Consider the following 23,858-nt stretch of genomic DNA (forward strand, 5'->3'; position numbering starts at 1 on the left):
CAGAAAGAGACACGGTGAGAGAGAGAAGACAAGCAGGAGGACTGGAAGAGGGCGAAGCAGGCTTCCCACTGAGCAGGGAGCTCGATGTGGGGCTCGATCCCAGGACCCTGGGATCATGACCTGAGCTGAAGGCAGATGCTTAATGACTGAGCCACCCAGGCAGCCCATTTCTAAAAATTTTAAGGCAAGTTTTTAAGGCAGAAGGGCAGTTATATAGATCAGAAACCTAGGTCTTCAATAAAAGTTGGTTGGAGGAAGGATTGTATCAAGGAAGAAATAAATAAAAGTAAATTAAAATATCTTCTTGTTCTTATTCTTAGCTAAGCTAAAAGATGATGGTTTAAATTAATAACAATAACAATATTTTGGGTAATTGTAGCATGTGAATAAGGGAAATGAATGACATTGTTATAAGGGACAGGAAAGAAAAATGGAGAAAGCACTCTGTTACAAGGCAACTGCTACACATGCAGTAGTTTAGCATTATGTGAAGGTGGACTTAGATTAGTAAACTCTAGAACTACTAAAAAAATTTTTTTAAGAAGTATAACTGATACACTAAGAGAGGAAATAAAATGGATCATATAAATGCCTCATTAAAAATAGAGAAGGCTGAGGGCATCTGGGTGGCTCAGTGGGTTAAGCCTCTGCCCTCAGCTCAGGTCATGGTCTCAGGGTCCTGGGATCAAGCCCCACATTGGGCTCTCTGCTCAGGAGGGAGTCTGCTTCTCCCTCTCCCCTGCTTGTCCTCTCTCTATCATCCTCTCTCTCTGTGTCTCAAATAAGAAAATAAAAGTCTTAAAACAAAAACAGAAGGCCAGGGTACATGCGTGGCTCAGTTGGTTGAGCTTCTGAATCTTGGTTTCAGCTCGGGTCACATTAGGCTCCCCGCTCAGCACAGAGTAGGGCTGAAATTCTCTCCCTTTGCCCCTCCCTCCACTTCTGCATACTCTTTCTCCCTCTATCTCTTTCAAATAAATTTTTAAATCCTTAAAAAAGAAACACAGAGGGGCACCTGGGTGGCTCAGTGGGTTAAGCTGCTGCCTTCGGCTCAGGTCATGATCTCATGGTCCTGGGATCGAGTCCCGCATCGGGCTCTCTGCTCGGCAGGGAGCCTGCTTCCCTCTCTCTCTCTCTCTGCCTGCCTCTCCATCTACTTGTGATTTCTCTCTGTCAAATAAATAAATAAAATCTTTAAAAAAAAAAAAGAAACACAGAGAAGGCATAAAAAAGATAAAAGAAGAAACAGAATATATAACAAACAAAACCATTACGAACATGGAGACATTAATCCAATTGTATCAGTAACCACTTTAAACATAAATGGTTAAAATATATCAATTACAATATGAATTTTCAGAGTGAATAAATATCAAGACACAACCATATGCTGTCTTCAGGAAAAATGCTTTAAGTATAAAGATTCAGATAGGTTAAAAGCAAAGGGATAGAAAAGGAGATACCATACTAACATCTATCAGTTGAAAGCTGGAATAGCCACATTAATGTCAGACAATGCAAACTTCCAAACAAGGAAAATAATCAAAGATTTTAAAAAGCACTATAAAATTATAAAGAAGTCAATTTTCCAAGAAGATATGGCAACCCTGAATGCGTGGTGTGCACCTAATACCAGAGTATCAAAATACATGAGTCAATAAAACTGAAAGAACTGAAGGGATAAATAGACAGAAATAATTTATACTTGCAGACTTCAATACCTCTCTCATGTAATTGGAAGATCAAGGAGACAGAAAATTAGTAAAAATATAGATAACCTGAACAGTTAATTATTACCAATCAACTAGATCTAATTCACATTTATAAAATATTCCATCAAACACAACAGAACACATATTCCTCTAAAACTTGGAACATTCACTAAGAAAGACCACATTGTGAGCCATGAAATATGCATTAACAAATGTAAAAGAGAGAAATCACAAAAAGTATATTTTCAGATCATAATGAAATTAAGTTAAAAAATCAATTAACAGAAAGCTAACTAGAAAATCCCCAGATATTTGGAATTTAAACAACACACTTATGAATAATCCATGAGTCATAGATGATATCTCAATAAAAAATTAAACACATTTTGAAATAAATGAAAATATAATTTATCACAATTTGTGGAATGCAGTGAAGGCAGTACTTACATGAAAACTTTAGCATTAAATGCATATATTAGAAAGCAAGAAAGATAAAAAATCAATAACCTAATAAGTTTCTGCCCTGGGAATCTGGGGAAAAATTAATTTGTACCTAAAGCAAGCAGAAAGAAAGAAATAAAAATAAGAGCATAAATCAATGACTAAAAACAAGAAAACAATAAATAAAATTAGAAAATCAATATGTTCTTTGAAAATATCAATAAAATATGTAAATATCCAGGAAACCAAGAAAAGAAGACATTACCAATATCAAAATTAAATTATCAATATCAAAACCAAAATATCACCATATATGCCATGGACATTAAGCGATAATAAAGAATACTAAAGAAAAGTGTATGCTCACAAATTGGATAACTTAGATGACCAATAAATTACACAAAATGCCAAAATTCATGGAGAAGTAGATAATCTAAAAAGCCTTGCTATCTATTAAAGAAATTAAATTGATAAAAAACAAACTTCCAAAAAAAGAAAAAAGAAGTCAGGGACAGATGGATTCACTGGTGAATTCTACTATCTATTTAAAGAAGAAATAATCCCAATCCTCCACAATTTTTTCCAGAAAATAGAAGCAGAGAGAAAAGTTCCTAACATATTCTATGAAGTCAACACTATCTTGCTAATACCCAAACCAAAGACATCACAAGATGGAAATATCTCCCATGAATATTGACTTAAAAATCCTCAACAAAATATTAGCAAGTCGAATCTAACAATGTACAAAAAAGAATTATACTCCACAACCAAGTGGGATTTATTCCAGATATGCATGGCCAATTCAACATTTAAAAATCAATCATTGCTACCATATCAGTATACTAAACAAGCAAAATCACATATTTTAAACTGAAGCAGAAAAAGCATCTGACAAAATCCAATCCCCACTCATGATAAAACCCTAAGCAAGGTAGGAATAAAAGGGAACTGCCATCATAGTAAAGAACATGCATAAGACCCTACACTAGCATAATACTTAATGATAATGGACTGGAGACTGAGAACTCCTCCTGAGACTGTGAAGAAGGATGTCCTCCCCCACCATTCCTATTCAACATTATACTGGAGATTCTAGCTAGTTCAGTAAGACAAGAGAAGAAAATAAAGAATGTATACATTGGGAAGCAAAAAAATAAATAAAAAAAAAAGACTTTATTCACAGATAATATGATTATCTCTGCAGAAAGTCCCAACAAATCTACAAAAAAGACTATTATAACCATTAAGTAAATATAGAAAGTTCTAAGACACCAGATTAATATAAAATAGAAAGTTGCTTTTCTATATACCATCAATGAGTAATAGGAATTTGAAATTTGAAAACAACACAATGTACCATAGTAGCAAAAATAATAACAAAAATACTTAGGCTTAATACTTCAGCTTAAAAAATATGTACAGGTGGAAACCTACAAAACATCAATGACAGAAATTTTTAAAATCTAAATAAACAAAGAGATATTTCTTGTTTGTGGATTGGAAGGCTCAATATTGTCAAGATGTAAATTTTCCCATTTTATCTATGGAGTCAATGCAGTCCCAATCAAAATCCCAGCAACCTATTTTACAGGTATCAACAAACTGATTCTAATTGATTGGCCTTTTTTTATGGAAAAGCAAAAGGCCTAGAATGGCCAACACAATACTGAAAAAGAGGAACAAACTTGGAGATTCACCCTACCCAATTTTAATACTTACTCTAACTACAGTAATCAACAGAACCATACAAATATAGTCAACTGATTTTCGTCAAAAGCATGAGGATAATTCAATGGAAAAACAAAAGTGCTTTCAAAAAAGATGGTGCTGGAAAAAGAAACTGGATACCATATGCAAACAAATTGACCTAGATACAGACCTTACATGTGCAGTCAAATGCTCTACCACTGAGCTATACCCCCATAGACCTTACATGTTTAAAAAAAAAAAAAAACAAAACCCAAATTGATCATAGACCTAACTGTAAAATTCAAAGTTATAAAACTACCAGATACACAGAAGAATATCTTTGTGGCTAGGGGTTTGATGAGGACTTTGATATACCGAAAGCATAATCCATGAAAGAAAAAGTTAACAGCCTTAATATATAAAAATGTAAAACTTCTCCTCTATGAAATACACTAAGATAATGAAAAGATAAGCCACAAACTGGGAGAAAATATACATATTTATTAAAGAATTATATCTAAAATATGTGAGCATACTTATAACTTAAAAAAAAACCTCACACAACTCAATTTAAAAATGGGCAAAAGATCTGAACATATACCTCACCAAAGAAGCCACACAGATGGAAGATAAGCATATGAAAAGATATTCAATGTTATATGTCATTAAAGAAATGAAAATTATAAATTTTGGATACTAACCCTTTATCAGATATGTCATTTGCAAATATCTTCTCCCATTCTGTAGGCTGCCTTTTAGTTTTGTTGATTGTTTCTTTTGCTGTGCAGAAGCTTTTTGTCTTGGTGAAGTCCCAATAGTTCATTTTTGCTAAAGTGCATTATGCTAAGTGAAACAAGTCAGTCAGAGAAAGACAAATACCATATGATCTCACTCATATGTGGAATTTAAGAAACAAAGCAGATGAACATAGGAGAAGGGGGGGAAAGAGCGAAGCAAACCATCAGAGACTCTTAACTATAGAGAACAGAGTTGATGGAGGGGAGCGGGGCTGGGATGAGCTAAATGGGTGATGGATTAAGGAAGGTACTTGTGATGACCGCTGGGTATTAAATGTAAGTGATGAATCACTAAATTCTATTCCTAAAACCACTATTACTATATGTCAACTAACTAGAATTTAAATAAAATTTGAGGGAAAAAAAAAAGACAGCACAACATACCTATTAGAGTGACTAAAATACAAAAAAATTGACGATACCAATTGCTGATGTGAAATAGCGAGAACTCTCATTCTTCGCTGGTGGGAATGGAAAGTTGTACTGACACATTCAAAGACACTGTGACACCTTCTTGCAAAGCTGACCCTAGTTTTACCATGTAATCCTGCAATTGCACTACTAGGTATTTACTTCCTCAACTGATTTGAAAACTTGTGCACACAAAACTTATGGTCTCAGAGCATCTAAAACTGCTTCTGTTTGGCTTTGGGATGCTTGTGCTGTTCACAAAAACAAATGTGTTCCATGTTCTAGAAATGTTCTCCAAACTAATGATAAATTTACCCTGCAAAGGCCTGGCCCCAGGTTGTGAGATCAAGCCCTGCATCGGGCTCCACACTCAGCACAAAGTCTGCTTGGGATTCTCTTCTTTTTTTTTTTTTTTTAAAGATTTTATTTATTTATTTGACAGAGAGAAATCACAAGTAGATGGAGAGTCAGGCAGAGAGAGAGAGAGGGAAGCAGGCTCTCTGCTGAGCAGAGAGCCCAATGCGGGACTGGATCCCAGGACTCTGAGATCATGACCTGAGCCGAAGGCAGCGGCTTAACCCACTGAGCCACCCAGGCGCCCGGGATTCTCTTCTTTTCCCCTCTCCCTCCCTCTCTGCCCCTCTCTGGTTCACACGCAGGCAATCTCACGCTCTTCCTCTCTCTTTCTAATAAATAAGTAAAATCTTTTTAAAAATGAAGTATTAAAAAAAAAGTAAAAAGGAAGATCTATTCATGACCACCCAAACTAGAAGCAACCAAGATGTCCTTCAATGGATAAATGGCTAAATAAACAATGTATAATAGTCCTGCATTTGGAATACTATTCAGGGATAAAAAAAAAAAGAATGGGCTATAAGGCCACACAAAAGCATGAATGAGATTTAAATACATAGTAGTAAGTGCAAGAAAACAGTCTGAAAAGGTTACCTATGCATGATCCCATTGATAAGACCTACTGGAAAAATAAATACTGGGTAGACAGTAAACAGATCAGTTAGGGGTTTAGGAGAGAGGGAAGATTAGGTAGGTGAAACAGAGCATTTTTAGGGCAATAACACTGTTCTGTATGGTACTGTAAAGGTAAATATGACACCATGCACTTGTTGAAACCCACAGAATTTTACAGAACAAAGACTGTACTTTAATATATGCAAATTTTAAAAAGTCATTTAGGAGTTCAGGGGATCCCAATATGGAGTACACAATATGACAAAAGACTCTAACTGTATTTATAAATGCCTGGAACAACCTCACTGAAGGGGGAGGGAGAAGCGCTCACTTCAGCAATTTTGCAAATGAATGGAGTCCATAAGAATTCATATAAAAAATTAATTTAAAAAAAGAACTCATATAAAATCTGTACTCCACTTGACGAAGTTATTTCCGTTGGGGAATGGGTTAACAATTCTGAGACCATCTTTCATGTACACTAAAACCGAACTACTAAGTATACTGATGGCAAGTGGTAGGAGCCAAGTTTCTCTCCTTAAATTAGGAGGTTAAGGCAAACAAGAGGAAAAGGTTAGAATGATCCATGTAGTAATAGATTAGAGTTGGAGACATCAGTATAAACTTGTGTTTTAGCTTAATTTAGATACAGATAGTTACATACAGAAATATTTGTAGGTATATCTATATAGGAAGTTAGTAGACACATATATCTCTTTGCTCTGTCAGCTGAGAAGGCCTAGAAATAAAGATTATCCCTGTAGCAATGACCATAGCTGGTGCCCAGAAATTGGTCTCTCATATCATTCTCCAGTAAAAGGAAGCAGAGCTTCTTGGGGCAAAGTGGCTTAGGCTATTATAGAAAAAATACAACATGAGCCCAGAGTGTCTTTTAGTGCCAGACAGTAAGGAAGTATTAAAAAAAGCAAAAACCCACATACAATGATGGGAGAAATGTTAAGAGACACAGGCACCAACTGAAAGGGCTCTGATGGCTAGAGCTGGAACAATCTCAGCAACAAAATAAAGTAGGGTTGAATGAAATAACCCACAGTATGAGAGTATGAGTCCATACTGATATTAGTAAATGACAGAATAAATAAATAGGAAAAAATAGACAAATATCCATGCAGAAGAATTCCAAATAATTTGTACAGACTTTGAGTTGGGAGAGCAAAACTTCTCACTCGTCAAGGAGTGGCTTTCCATGATGACTCCTTCCAAAGAGTATAGTATGAAAAAGGATGGGGGTAATTAAATAGAAAAACCTGACCAACACTACCTCAGTTGGGTGACCAAGGTCAATACCAATAGTGACATCATGTTGACAGTATGTACCTTTGGTCCAGATGGTCACCTTCCTCCCAAAACCCATACTCTCAAGCTAATCATGAGAAAAATATCAAAATAAAGCCCAGTGGTGGAACATTCTATGAAATACCTGACTAGTACTCCTCTAATCTGTCAAGTTCATCAAAAACAATAAAAGGGAACATCTGCCTGGCTCAGTCAGTAGAGCATCCAACTCTTGATTTCAGGGGTCGTGAGTTCAAGCACCACACTGGGTGTAGAGATGACTCAAAAACAAGGGAAGTCTGAGAAACTGCCACAGTGAAGAGGAGCCTAAGGACACATAGTAATGACCTGTAACAGGGTTTCCTGAATGGAACCCTAGAACAGAAAACTACATTAGGTAAAAACTAAGGAAATCTAATTATGGGCATTAGTTCATAATGCATAAGTATTGGTTAATTATTCATAATAAATATAAGATATCAGCAATAAGGGAAACCAAGTGTGTCTAAGCCCAATGTCAAGGAGCGGAATAGGTAACCCTCCGCCCGGAAGAACACTGTGAAGTTTGGTGACAAAATTCACGGATACAAAGAGGAGGAGGCATAAACTCCTTTCAATAGGGTATGTACCTTAATTCATAGGTTTCCCTCCCATCTCTTTCATTTATCCTTAAAATTTACTCGATAAGGTTTTTTTTTTTTTTTTTTTTTCCTGTAAAGACCCTTAGAGTACAGATTTTGCTGGCTGAAGCCTTATGGAGTAGTTTAACATATCTGTGATTGCTGGATTACCTGTAAAATGAATGTGGCATCCAGACGCTTGATCCAATGTGGGTTCCTGCCTTTGATGTGGCTCTCAGTAGTGGTATGTTCTTTCAGCAGAAGGCATAGTGCCTCCTCTCTCTTTTGGATACAGCAGCCACTGCTGATGCTCATTAGATCTCAAGAGGTGGCATAGTGGTAGAATTTTTTGTTTGTTTTATTTTAACTCCAAAATTTTCTAAAATCAACTTTATTGAGGTATAATTTACATACAACAAAAATTAACCATTTTAAGCTGCAGGAAAATAAAAAGCTCTGGTAAAATAAAAATGAATGGGTTTAACAGCAACTTGGATTTCTACTATTCTATATGCAATGAAAGCATTGTATATACTCTCTCATTCTTTCCCCTTCATTTCCAAAGAACCAAATAATGACCAAAAGATTTCAAGGCATCAATAAAACTAGGGGAAAATGTATCTGTTTTCATGTTCATTAACATCACTGGTAATCCTCACATAAGTAAAAGTGACCTTAACCTTCAGATTAAAATATATATTTCTAGATCTCTTTGACATGCATGGCTTATCACAGTTTGCAAAACCTTTTTACATTTGTTTTTCTCACTTAGCACAAATAGCCACATCATAAGAAGGCCCACTCATAGTAATGCCATGACCTATATTGAATTTGGACATAAGGGAGCTAGGGAAGAGGGAAGAAAATGATAAGAAATAGCCATGGAAATAAAATAAACATGTATGATAGAGAGAAGATGAAGGAGACATTCTAGCAAAGCTGATAATCTCAGACGTTGTCAATATCAGCTCAAAAAAGCATTCAGTTTTTTAAGGTCACATCGCCAGGACCAATAAAAACATGTAGAACCCTATTCACAAACAAACAACAAACTCTCTCCATGAAAATCAGATGGAGAAATTAAAAAGAAAATAAGAGAGATTTATTTTCCTAAGTGAGACTTCTACATATTTTCAGATTTATCTGCATTGGCTGAGAATAGAAAGAGCACAGGCTCTTAAAGAAAAAAAATCTGGCTTTAAGTCCCAATTCCACCATGTACCTATGTGACCTTGGGTGATTTGCAAGCTTCTATGCTCTAATTACCTCATTTGAATAATGAGGAAATAATGTCTATTTCCTAGGACTGTAGAAGAGATAAAATGAAATGATACACAGAATATTCTGGGGCAAGTATTATTTGTAGTGAAAGCTCAGCACCTACAATACTGCGGAGCCACAAGGGCCTAATCATTAAGGTCCTTGGGAGCGTTTTCTCTCCAGAGTTTAGAAACTGTTACTGAGCAGAGAAAAAACTCAGAGTTTGATTCAACTTCAGTAACTTCTTCAACAAAAACAAATTAGCCAATGGGTCATGCAACTATTTGCATTTCACATTGCTATGAAATTTGACACTGGATACAATTCAGAAAAACTTACCCAATTAAAACAGGGGAAAAAAATTCTTTATCATTAAAAAATGTTCCTCCTTTCTGTCAATGTTTTTCTTAGTTTGGGCTCCAAACAGGACTGCAGTGCCATCATTTTGATGTAAAGTTTATAAATGTCTTTGATTATCAAATGTTATTTATAGAAGTTATATAGAAGAGATTAATTTTATAGTTATATTTTAATATAATTCTTTTTTAAATTTATTTTGATTTATTTGATTTGACAGAGATCACAAGTAGGCAGAGAGGCAGGCAGAGAGAGAGAGGGGGAAGCAGGCTCCCCGCTGAGCAGAGATCCCGATGTGGGGCTTGATCCCAGGACCCTGAGATCATGACCTGAGCAGAAGGCAGAGGCTTAACCCACTGAGCTACCCAGGTGCCCCCAATTACACATTTTCTACAAATAATTACCAATAGCAATAAATCATAATTTTTATTTTGGGGATCCAAAACCTCTCCCCAAAATATAACATTAAGCAGTAAAAGGAAATTATCAAATGATATGGAAGGCATAATTTCATTTACATCCAGTTTTTTAATTTTTAAAAAATACTAGTCAGTCGTTTACTATTCATATTATACACACACACACACACACACACACACACACAAGACAAACACCAATCTCTTCTGGGGAGGGACAGGAATAGGAATAGGAAGAGGCTTTAAATATATGTGTAATTAGGAACAAAGATGTTTATTATATTATTCACTGTGCTTTGCTGTGTTATGTTAATAATGTTTTAAATTATTATAATTAAAACAATGGATACACATTAAAACCACTTAAGAAATCATAAGGGATGTCTAATATGAAAATATGGAGTTTCCCAATCCATCTCTACCAGGCTTACTTGATGAAAGTTATCACTTATGATCAAAATATGTTCTAGTTCTTCTATAGTTACCACACTAAATCTCAAACATATACCACTAGTCCTAATTTTAGACAACATCCATTAATATCCTCCTATAAAAGACAAAAGAATTAGCTCCCTGACATGAACCCTCATCCCCCCCTCCCTCCCAATCTGTTGGTCTTTACTCAGTTACCCTTTAAAATTTTAACTGATGTTACTTTACAAGATAGTCATCAATTACGTGGCCCATCTCTACACCTCACCCTAGTTCTTGGCATTTAAAATCTTTTCTGTACTTCTTTTTTTTTTTTTTTAACAATACAAATAGAAGGGCGCCTGGGTGGCTCAGAGGATTAAGCATTTGCCTTTGGCTCAGGTCATGATCTCAGGGTCCTGGATGGAGTCCCACATCGGGCTCTCTGCTCATCAGGGAGCCTGCTTCCCCCTACCCCTCTCTCTGCCTGCCTCTCTGCCTACTTGTGATCATCTCTCTCTGTGTGTCAAACAAATAAATAAAATCTTAAAAAAAAAAAAAAACAATACAAATAGGATTGGGGGAGGGAAGGAAAGTGAGCGAGCTGGAAGTTAACAGTTATCTTCTTATTTTTTTAAAACTGTGGTAAAATGCACATCAAATTGATCATTGTAACCATTTTAAAATGTATAGTTCAGTGGATGTCAAATACCTCCACAGTCGTGTGCAACCATCCCTGCCATCCATTTCCAGAATTTGTTTCATCTTGCAAAACCAAACCCTGAAATGATTGTTAAAAAGAAAACTCGGGCCCAGAGTGGTATCACTTCAGTTAAGGCCCAAGTCAGTAAACCAAATCTTAATACCTAAATTAACTGCAGCTTCAACCTCCCAGGTTGTCCTCCTAAGAATGTCACCTTTGATCATTAACCAGTCAACAGCGGAATTTCTGGGTTGGCCTAAGAAATTTACTGATGGACCTTTTTATGTTCTCCTATGAGGGCAGTCTTGCCTAAAATAATGAACCCTTTGCTAATAATTTCCATTTTTCCCTTCCCTCTCTACTTTTAAAAAGCTTTCCTTTTCTGTAGCCCTTTGGAGCTCCCTTCTTAGATGGGATGCTGCCAGATTCAATGGATTGATGAATAAAGCAAATTAAATCTTTTAAAATTTACTTGGCTGAATTTCTGTTATTTAACACCAGTAAGCAATAACTTCCTTTTTCTCTCATACCCCAAGCCCCAGGCAACCAACATTCTACTTTCTGCACCTGTGAATCTGACCGACTCTAGATACTCATATAAGTGGAATCATGCAGTATTTGCCTTTTATAGCTGGCTTATGTCACTCACCAGGTCTTCAAGGTTCATCGACAGTGTAGCATGTGTCAGAATCTCCTTCATTTCTTCTTCTTTAAAAAAAAAAAAAAAGATTTATTTATTTATTTGAGAGAGAGAGAGAGAGAATGTGCACAATGCACCCTCACACATGTAGGGGAAGGGGCAGAAGGAGACAGAGAGAATCTACAGCAGACTCCCTGCTGAGCACAGAGCCCCACCCAGGGCTCCATCCCACCCCTGAGATCACAACCTGAGCCCAAACCAAGAGTTGGATGCTTAATCAACTGAGCCTCCCGGACACCCCAAGAATCTCCTTCATTTCTAAAACTGAGTAACATTCCATTGTATATACATATCACATTTTGCTTATCCATGTAGCTATCAGTGGACACTTGGGTACTATGAATAATGTTGGGTGTACAGAAGTCTCTCTGAGACCCTACTATCAATTCTTTAGCATAGAATATACCCACAAGTAAAACTGCTGGACCATGCAGTAACCATATTTTAAATTTCTATAGTAGCTGCACTATTTTACACTCCTACCAACAGTACACAAGGGTGCCAATTTCTCCACAATCTCACCAACACTTGTTATTTTCTGGTTCTATAGTAGCCATCATCTTAATGGATGTGAGACGGTAGAGACGGTATCTCAGTTGGTCTGGATTTGCATTTCCCTAGTGGTTAGTCACTTGGAGCATCTTTTTGTGTGCTTGTTGTCCACTTGAGTATCTTCCTTGAAGAAATTTCATTAAGTCCTTTGGCCATTGTTTAATAAGGCTGGTTTTTTTTTTTCTTGTTGAGTTGCAGGACTTCTTTATATATTCTAGGTATTAACTCCTTATCAAATGCATGATTTGAAAATATTTTCTCCCATTCTCTGCATTGCCTTTTCACTCAATTGATTTTTTTTTCCTTTGGTGCACAGAAATTTTTAACTTTGATGTAGTTTTTATCTATTTTTTTCTTTTGTTGCCTATCTTTTTGGTGTTGTATACAAGATAGCTTTTCCAAATCCAATGTTATGAAGCTTCCTCTTCATTTTTTGTTTGTTTGTTGGGTTCTTTTGCCTAAGAATTTTATAGTTTTACCTCTCACATTTAGGTTTTTATCCATTCTGGGTTTTTTGTTGTTGTTTTGTTTTGTTTTGTTTTTAGACAGAGAGAGTGGGCATGAGCAGGGGGGAAGGACAGCAGGAGAAGGGGAGAGAGAATCTCAAGCAGGCTCCATCCTTAGTATGGAGCTCAATGCGAGACTTGAACCCAGGATCCTGAAATCATGACCTAAGCCAAAATTGAGCTGGATGCCTAACTGACTGAGTCACTCATGTGCCCCCAGTGTCTGATCCATTTTGAACTAGTTTTTGTATATGGTGGAAGATAAAAGTCCAACTCCATTATTTATTTACACTTGGATACCCAGTTTCCCCAAATACCTTTTCTTTAAAAGACTGACCTTTCCTCCCTCAATGGTCTTGATACCCTTGTCAAAATCATTTCATTTTCATATATGTAAGAGGTTATCTCTGGACTTTGTATTCTATTCCATTGGTCTAAATGTCTATCCTTATGCCAGATCCCCATTATTTTGGTTAGTGTAGCTTTGTAGTAAGTTTTGAAATCAAGAAGTGGGGCGCCTGGGTGGCTCAGTGGGTTAAGCCACTGCCTTCGGCTCAGGTCATGATCTCAGGGTCCTGGGATCGAGTCCCGCATTGGGCTCTCTGCTCAGCAGGGAACCTGCTTCCCTCTCCCTCTCTCTCTCTGCCTGCCTCTGCTTACTTGTGATCTCTCTCTGTAAAAAAATTAAATAAAATCTTTTTAAAAAAATAAAAAATCAAGAAGTCTGAGACCTCATATTTTATTCTTTTTCAAGATCATTTTGGCCATTTAGTGTTCCCTAATACTTCATATGAATTTAAGGAGGGGTTTTTCTATTTGTGTAAAAAAAACCAAGGTTTTGAGGCATCAAATCTGTAGACTGCTTTGGGTTGTATCAATGTCTTAATAATATTAAGTCTTCCAATCCAAGAACATGGGCATTTTTTCATTTATTTATCTTAATTTTTTTCAGCACTACTTTGTCATTTTTGGTGTCAAAACTTTCACTTCCTTGGATAATTCGTTAGTATGTATTTTTCTTGATACTATTTTAAATGTAATTTTTTCTTAATATCCTTTGCAAATTATTCATTGTCGGTATATAGAAAAGTCCAACTGATTTTTGTGTAAGTTTTGTATCCTGTAACTCTGCTGAATTGGCTAGAACTTCTAGTACTATGTTGAACAAAAATGGTTACAGAGGGCATCCTTGTCTTTTTCCTAATTTTATAGGAAAGTATTTCAGTCTTTCACCATACAGTTTGATGTTAGTTGTGTGCTTTTCATGTATGGCTTTTATTATGTTGTGTTAGTTTCCTTTTATTATTAGTGTTTTTAAGTGTTTTCATTATGAAAGATGCATTGAATTTTGTCAAACTTTTTTCTGCATAAATTGAGATAATCGTGTGGGTTTTTTCCTACATTCTGTTAATGTAGTGTATTACATTGATCCATTTTTCTATGTTAAACATATGTTTCACATATTCTTGCATTCCAGGAATAAATCCCACTACATCATGGTGTATAATACTTTTAATAGGCTGTTCAATTCTGTTTGCTTAAATTTTGTTAAGGATTTTTGCATCAATATTCATCAGGGATATTAGCTTTTAGTTTTTTCTCTTGTCTTTGTCTGGTTTGGATAATCAGGATATGCTAACCTTACAAAATGAGTTTGAAAGTGTTCCCTCCTCTTCTTTTTTGGAAGAGTTTGGGAAAGATTGGTATTAATTCTTCTTTAAATTTTTGGGAGAATTCACCAACGAAACCATATGGTTCTGGACTTTTCCTTGATGAAGGGTTTTTGATTATTGATTCAATTTCCTTACTAGTTATAGATTTGTTTAGGTTTTCTATTTCTCCATGATGCAATCTTTGTAGGTTGTATGTGTCTAGGAATTTATCCATTTCCTGTAGGTTATCCAAGTTGTTGATGTACAGTTGCTCACAGTATTTTTTATTTCTGTAAAATTGGTTGCAAAGTTCCCTCTTCATTTCTGTTTTTAGTTGAATCTTTTGTCTTTTATTCTTAGTCAATCTAGCTAAAGATTGGTCAATTTTGTCAATGTTTTGGAAGACACTACTCCTGATTTCAATGATTTTGTCTATCATTTTCCTCTATTTTATTTACCTCTGCTCCAATCCTTATTTTCTTCCTTATGCAAACTTATGTTTAGTTTATTCTTCTTTTCTTTTCTTTTATTCTTCACACTTTAATAATTGGATAAAACAAAAACACAGTTGGACTTTGGCACAATGAAGCAGAACTGAACCAAGACTAGATGAAGCAGGCAGAACTCTAGTACCTTGACAATACCTCTTACATAATTATGATGTAACAGTGATAATAATGTGTGGAATAATTAAAATCAGGTAATATTTTGTCAGGGTTTTCTTCCCCAAAGGGAACCCCAGGGGAAGATCTAAGAAAAATCTGCAGGTATATTTTATGTCACAGAGATAAGATGAGACCATAATTTGAATTATGTATGAAGCCTTGAAATCTGGTGTGCATGTATAATATCACCTGAGGATAACCAATTATCTATTGTTTGTCCAATGCATTTTAATCTCAGCCTTATAGTAGTTGTGTGTCAGTATTATGTCTCTAGCTCTATCCTTTATATCACTGCCTAGAAAGATTTTGAAAGCTTTTCCTCCTGGTAACTAGGATGGAGTAACTGAGAATGAACCAGTGGTTAGAGCCTATCGCTCACGTGCTTCTAGAAGATACAGATATGTAATTTGTTACTCTAGATGCAAAATACTTAAAAGAGAATCATTTAAAAATGAGTGTACTGTTACTTTTTAAAATGTAGGCATTTATAGCTATAAACTTCCCTCTTAACACCTCTTGTACTTTTGTTGCATCCCGTAAGTTTGGGTGTGTTATGTTTTCATTTTCAGTTATCTCAAGATATTTTCTAATTTCTCCTATAATTTCTTCTTTAACCTATTCACGTTGAGAGTATATTGTTTAATTTCCACATATTTGTGGCCTTTGCCTATTTCTTTCTATTGTTTATATCTAGTTTCATTCTTTTGTGATCAATCAGTAAGGATACTCTGAACGATTTTAAGTTTTTTAAAATTATGACTTGTTTTGTGGTCTAACATAAGGTCTATCCTAGAGAATGTTCTATGTGCACTTGAGAAAAAAGTGTTACTTTGCTGTTATTGGATTAGGTGATCTATATATATCTGTTAGGCCCACTTGATCTATACTGCCATTCAATTCTCTATTTCCTTATTGACTTTGCTTTATTGATCTTCTCTCTGGTTGTTTTATTATTGAAAATGGGGCATTAAAGTCTGCTATTCTAATTGTAAAGCTGTCAATATCTCCCTTCAATTTTATTTTTACTATATTTATTTAGGAGCTCTGATGGCTGATGCATATATGTTTAAATTATTATATCTTTTTGTGACCTTTTTATCATTAAATAATGTTCTTTTTTGTTTCTTGCAATAATTGTTTATTTAAAGTCTATGTTTTTCTGATATTAGTATAACCACCCCTTTCAGAGTGTCTTTTTTCATTCTTTCACTTTCTACCTATGTGTGTCCTTCAACTAATGTGAGTCTCTTTGTAGATAACAGACAGTTAGATCCTATTTTAAAATCCATTCTGTCAATCTACCAATCTGTGTCTTCTGACTGAAAAGTTTAATTTATTCACATTTAAAATAATTACTGATACAGAAGTACTAACTATTAGCACTTTATTTCTTTTCTGTATGCCTTGCAGGTTTTCTGTCTCTCATTTCCTCCCTTACTATCTTCTTTTGTGTTTGGTTTATATTTGTAATGACATGTTTTGATTACTTTCTAATTTCCATTTGTTTATATTCTATAAGTATTGTCTTTGTGGTTATCATGGGGATTACATATTATATCCTAAAGTTATAACAGTCTATTCTAAGCTGATAACAACTTAAGTTCAATTGCATACAAAAACACTATTCCTTTACTGCTTTGCGCCCCCCGCTATTTTGTTATTATTGCCACAAGTTACATATATATATATATATATATATATATATATATATATAGTGTGTGTGTGTGTGTGTGTGTGCGCACACACACACAGATTTATAATTCATTTAATGTTCTTTTCCCTTAAATTCTATAAAGTAATAAATGATAGAGTTTGGACCAAAATTATAGTGATACAGTTTTTATATTTGCCCATGTGTCACTTTTACTGGAGAATTTTATATGTTTATATGGTTTTCAGTTACTGTCTAGCATTCTTTATTTCATCTTGAAGAAATCCCTTTAGCATTTCTTCTAGGACAAGTCTAATGGTAATTAACTCCCTCAACTTCTATTTATCTGGAAATATCTTAATTTCTGCTTCATTTTTGAAAACAGTTTTGCCAGATACAGAATTCTCAGGTTTTTGGTTTTGTTTTTGCTTTCTTTCAGCACTTTCAGTGTATCATTGCATAGCCTTCTGGTCTGCAGGGTTTCTGCTGAGAAATATGCTGACAATCTCAAGAATCCCTTATATGTGATCAACTGGTTTTCTCTTGATGCTTTCAACACATTTTGTGTTTGATTTTTCAGTTTGATGTATTGTGTCTCAGTGTGGGTCTCTTTTGAGTTTACTCTACTGGGAATTTGTGCTTCTTGTATTATATTTCCATGTCTTCCCTCAAATGTGGGGATTTTTCAACCACCATTGTTTCTTCGAATAAGCTTTCAGCCCCATCCTCTCTCTGTTCTCTTCCTAGGATTCCCATAATGTACAGATTGATCTACTTGTGGCACCCGGTAAGTCCTTAGGCTCTCTTTGCTTTTTTTCAATCTTTCCTGTTTTTGGTTCTCAGATTTGATCATTTCAAGTGACTTGTTTTTGGTTCTCAGATTTGATCATTTCAAGTGACTTGTCTTTAAGTTTGCTAATTCTTTCTTCTGCCGGCTCAAGCCTGCTGCTTAAATCCTCTAATGAATTTTTCAATTTTGTTATTGTGTTTTTCAGTTCAAGAATTTCTGTTTGCTTCTTCTTTATAATTTGTTTGCTGACACTCTCATTTTGTTCCTATATTGTTTTCCTTATCTCCATTACTTCTCTGGATCTTCACAAAAAAGCCTGGTGTGGAAGTTTATGATTTTTTTTTTCAGGCCTTTTCTGGACATACATCTTCCTTGGGCCTGTGTGTGTGTGTTTTATCCTATTCCTCTAGACTCCTCGCTGCTTTTAAATGCCCTAATTTCCCTAAGAGTCTCACCCCATTTCTTTTTCAAAGCCTTAAATGTTCTGTTGTACTCCTCTGCCTCTAATTTCCTGCCCCAAGGTAGCCAGAGGTTTACAATCTCCCTAACACTCTTTTGCATTAGTGTGCCTGCCAATGATTCTAGCAAACTTCAACCTGACAGCCAATCTATGCCATTGCTCCCATCAATGCTTCAAGGCAGGCAAGACAGAAACCAGTCCTGTGTACAGCCCCATATAAGCCAGAACATTGCAAATAAGCTCTTTCTTTTCCATCCTAAATGAAGAACTGGGAAGTGGTTGGCTTCCTCCCATGCCATACCAAGTAGGAATTAGGACAAAGGTGAGCAAAGAGATGATAAAATTCCCTAGCTTAACTGTGGCTTTTCCTTAAGTAGGAATTTATTAGGTTGCCTCAGATCCTTAACTGGTTTCTAGAGTTCCCACAAAGCTACTCTGGTCGGTATGTTGTTTACTGATGTTTACTGTGGCTAAATAAAGGGTCTTCCTAGTTTGCCATCTTCTGTAGTCATCTTTTTAAAAGACATAAATTGGTGGTATCTCTCCCATAAACTGGATTATTATTCATTGTCTTTGTTAAAATAAAATCCAAACTCCTTGGCCTTCAGTCATTGTATAACATGTCCCAAGCTTGCTTTCCTTTCCAACTTTAATTTATCCCATTCTTCCCATTTCTCACTAACCTTTAACTACAAGAGTCCTCTCCTAGTTCCAGAAATGCTCAAGTTCCTCCTGACTTGATGTCTTTTCATTTTTATCTAGAATACCATTCCTTCCCTCTCTGCATTGCTAATGCCTATATTTTCCCCTTAAGTGTAATCTTTCCTGCTCAGGAAAATGGTCCCTTACCTTTCAGTAGGGTTAGTCCCATTTTTATATGCATCACAACACCAGGCATTTTTCCTTCATATTGTTTTTCAACTACAAATATCTAGTTTTAGGTGAGTCTTAGGGCAGTATTTATTCAATATCAATCTCCCCTGTTAGCCAGTGAACTCTTTGGTACAGTGAAAATGTCTGGTGTATACTGCTATGTCCACAGTACCCATCACAGTTCCTAGGTCACAGCAGGTACTCCAAAATATTTTTGTTTGTTTCTTTGGTGAAGAAATGAAGCTTCTCATTTGTATATTTGCTTTGTTTTACTTGCTTTCCTCTTTAGTCCTATAGAGACACTGCTGCACACAGATTTCCTTTCTACTTTTAATATTTACACACTAAACTGGACTGTCTCAATGTCTTCCATCTTCCATCTCAAAGTCTTATACCCAGGCTAACTTAGGGCAACGTCACAAAGTGGCAAAGCTTTCTTTTCAGTGTCCTTTGCCCACTGTAATCATTTTCTTTCCCTTCAGGTAGCCAGTGCTCTCATCCTGGGAAGAGGTAATTGCATTTATAAAATGACCTTGAGTTCCTACTAAATTCTGGACTGACTTCATCAAGAGGCCCTCTTAGCAGCAGACAGTGCATAAATATAAAGCAGAATTGCTCACGTCACTGACAGGCATGGAAGAAATGTAATTTTGGAGGGAGTTTCTCTACAACTTTCAAGTAATAATGCAGAGTCCCTCTTGCTCAGTCTCATTCCTTCTTTTATTCCTTCATTCATCGCAATATTTTGAGTACCTACTACATGAACAGTATATGCAGGAAGGAGTGGTGCAAAGATTAGTAAGATTTGATCCCCATTTTATTTTTTTTAAAAGATTTTATTTATTTATTTATTTATTTATTTATTTGACAGAGAGAGACACAGAGAGAGGGAACACAAGCAGGGGGAGTGGGAGAGGAAGAAGCAGGCTCCCCAACAAGCAGGGAGCCCAACAAGCCTGGGCTTGATCCCAGGATGCTGGGATCATGACCTGAACTGAAGGCAGCCACTTAACGACTGAGCCACCCAGGTACCCCTGATCCCCATCTTTAAATACATCCTAACAGAAGAGATGGATGCTTGAATAAATAATTATGGTACATACCCAATTATTAATTCATTCAACAAACATTTATTGAGAGCTTACTCTGTCAGGCTGTGGGGAAACAAGTATGAAAGAAATATTCTTGCTCTCAAACATTTTAAAGTATAAAGGCAAACATACTTGCAAGCAATTATTGTTAAAGTACATTGTCAAGGTCTCATAGAAGTGGGAAATAATAGCCTCATATAATTCTTTCAGCAACACAGCTAACAAAGACAATTTCCACCCTCAAGAATATTTTGCTGTTGGTCCCTTTAACAAAGGGCAAGGAGACAGACCATTTTTTTTTTCCAGAAGGAAACAGTACAATATAAAGGGAAAATTATGATGAAGGAAGACAAAAGAACCTATAAAATACAAGGAAAGAAATGTCAAGAGGATAAAAGGTTAGAGTAAAAGCACACTTAAACTTTTAATAAGGTCAAATGGGAACCAATTAAAAACAATAATACTTTCTCAATTCAGTTCCACAGCTAAAGGGGTGATGGGACATTGCCAGGTCACTAGTTCAATTCCTTGCCTCTAGGTTTTACTCAATTTCAACTATCCTGGGTAGTGACTGTGATGTTCCCACCTGTATGGGCTAGTTTCCATGCAATAGCTTTATTTTCACCAATTAAGCCCCTTCATTTATTTTACCTTGGCAGAAGAAACCAACAGAATCAGCTTCCATTTGTAATTTATTGGTTTTTCTCAAAGGCAGTATCTGGCACAGATTTCTGCAACACGTGTGCAGTGAGACACAGACTGCCTAGAACACACCCCTTTAATCTTTGATACGAAACTCTTATGAAGAATAGAATATGAGAACCTAAAACACAGGGCAGTGTCTTAGCCTATTTTTGGTACTTTGAGGAACTGATACTTAGCAAGTGTTTGAATTCCTTTGTTTGTATTAAGGATCCAAATTATAAAATGTATGATATTTTTAAGGTCCCTCTCATATGCTCTGTCCACATCCCACCTCAGGATGCACTAATCCATTCCTCAGCTTTTCAACATCAAAGGGCTTTTGTGTTTGGATAAAACTGACTCCTTGTTACATTGCTTAAATGTTCAATTTATTAGATAATTCTCAATAAAAGGTATAAGTTAATCTTTCTTAAATATCTCAAGCTTTATTATAAGAATAATTAAATCTCCTTAAATAATTTCAATAGACTTGAAAATTTATCCTGGATAATTCTTTTGAACATCTTAAGCATCCTTATCAGTAAATAAAACATACAGAAATACAGTGTTTTCAAAATGTATAACTACACACTAGAGGATTAACATGTGCTTGATTTATTACTTCTATATCTCCTTACATATTGCTAGTGTTACGGGAATACTTTTACACTAGCCCAGAGTTATCCAAAATAAAGAACATATACAACTCAACACCCCAAAAAACAAATAATCTGATTAAAAATGGGCAGAAGACATGAACAGACATTTTTCCAAAGAAGTCATCCAGATGGTTAGCGGACACCTGGAAAGATGCTGAACATCACTCATCATCAGGGAAATGCAAGTCAAAACTACATGAGATATCACCTCACACCTGTCAGAATGGCTAAAATCAACAATACAGGAAACAATAGGTGTTGATGAAGGTATGGATAAAGAGGAACTCTCTTAGACTGTTGGTGGAAATGCAAACTGTTGCAGCCATTCGGGAAAACAGCATGGAGGCTCCTCAAAAAAGGAAAATAAAAAACTACCCTATGATCAAGCAGAAGTATGTCTAATGAGGTATTAACCATTTTTAACTCCTCTGATCAAAACTTCTGAAATCTCAAAGAGAAAAAGTTACAGTAATTTTAGTCCTGAATTCACCAAAAGCAACAACTGATTCTTAACCTAATTAATAACCTTAACTTTAACAATGATGTATTCCAAAAGCAGAGAACTCTATTAAGCAAATGCAGAGTGATTCATATACTAATTGGTTCATCCTTCAGCCAACATTTATTTAGCATTTACCATGTGTCAGGTACTTTTTGAAGGCAAATTCCATTTCCATGAGAGTTGCACTCCAAGGGAAGATGGAAGATACCCAGTCATTCCCCCAAATAAATATTGTATATTATATATCACACAGCAATAAGTGCAAAGATATAAAAGAGACAGAGAATAATAAGGAAGGTGCCACTTAAGTGGGGAAGTTAGAGAGGACTTCTCAGATGAGTCAGCACTTTTTAAAGTCCCTGATTGAATTCACTTTCTCTTATTTTGCATAATAGAAGAGATTAAGCCTAACAATATACATTCTTAATTGTATAACAATATACATTCTTAATTGTATAAAGTCTTGTCCAAGATCACTGTGCCCAAATTTTTAAGTAGAAGAATATAAATACTAATTACGGATTACTTAGTCTACCTCCTGTTCTTGAGCACTCACAGTAATTCAGTTCATATTGTGAAGTGCCACTTGTGGCTGGTGAAACAGCAAAGTCAGCCTGGGGCAACTAGTATGTTAACCTGAGCTACATTAGGGCAATTTATAGAAAGCATGTTATTCTAGACTCGCTTATTAGTCTACAAATATCATTCTCTTCTGAGTTCCTTGTCTGTTCAGTATGCTAATGGTTAGTGGTACTCTTCTTTAATTAGAGTACAGCCATGACATTCCTTTTTCTGCCCCACCCCATCATTTTTTGTTGTACTTCATTTCAAATATCCTACAAATCACTCAAAGTCTCCCTTCCCCAAAATTAAGAATATATATTATGGAAGGGCTCCCATATTTCATTTGATAGTTGATTCTGTGACATACTGTCCAAATTCTCAAGACCGAAGGACCTATTCTCCCAGCTGCTGGAAGAGCGGCCAGAAGACCATCTTCAGCTACCAGCCCTCTTTTAGAGGTGCCTTGGTTGAAGAGAGCTGCCTTGCCCAAAGTTATGCCCCTTCCCTGGACATCCTTCATCCACTGATTGGTCAACACAGGAGTATAAAGGCCCAGTCCCCTCACCTCAACTCAGGATAGTGCTGCAAAGCCAATCCACACCAAGAGCTCCCCATGGGTTGATGTGGCCACCACCTTTTCCTTCTGCTCAATCTTGTTTTTTTCTCTTCCCTTAGACAGTAATTTTTTTCAGAACACTCTCTAATAAGCTATCACATTCCAGGGAGAATAGTATAAATTTAGTGGTTTCTCTTAAGAACCTAAGGGATACAAGGGTGATGATCTCCATCAATTTCTCACTTAATTCACCATTTACTCACCAAAAAGAAACCAGATGGATTCTGAATAGTAACATTGGATGACCAAAAACTCAACTAAGCAGTAGTAGCCCAAATGCAGTTGCTTGCCAAATGTAGCATCTTTGACAGTACATATTACTATGACCTCAGGCACATGGTGTATGACCAGCGATTTGTCAAACACAATATTTTCTTTTTTCAAAATAATTTTTTATTATGTTATGTTAGCCACCATACAGTAATTAGTTTTTGATGCAGTGTTCCATGATTCATTGTTTGCAAATAACACCCAGGGCTCCATACAATACATGCCCTTAATACCCATCACTGTGCTCACCCATCCCCCACACAAACCCTCAGTTTGATTCCCAGAGTCCACAGTCTCGTGGTTCATCTCCTCCTCTGATGCCCCCCTTCATTTTCCCCTTCCTTCTTCTAATGTCCTCCATGCTATTTCCTATGTTCCTATGTTCCACAAGTAAGTGGAACCATAAGATAATTGACTTTTTCTGCTTGACTTATTTAATTTAGCATAATTTCCTCCAGTTGCATCCAGGTTGATGTAAATGTTGGCTACTCATCCTTTCTGATGGCTGAGTAATATTCCATGGTATATATGGACCACTTCT

At 35.9% G+C, this 23,858-nt stretch overlaps 1 long non-coding RNA gene across 1 annotated transcript in view; it reads right to left on the bottom strand.

The window, feature by feature from the left end:
• Positions 1 to 23,858, bottom strand: part of LOC309855136 — a 135,863-nt gene that overhangs the window by 45,248 nt on the left and 66,757 nt on the right. The window contains exon 2 of the long non-coding RNA XR_014306636.1: positions 11,732 to 11,790. This is a non-coding gene — a long non-coding RNA (uncharacterized lncRNA). The remainder of the gene's footprint in view (positions 1 to 11,731; positions 11,791 to 23,858) is intronic.

Source organism: Mustela nivalis (genome assembly GCF_964662115.1).
Source record: "Mustela nivalis genome assembly, chromosome: 20".
Classification (NCBI taxonomy): Eukaryota; Metazoa; Chordata; class Mammalia; order Carnivora; family Mustelidae; genus Mustela; species Mustela nivalis.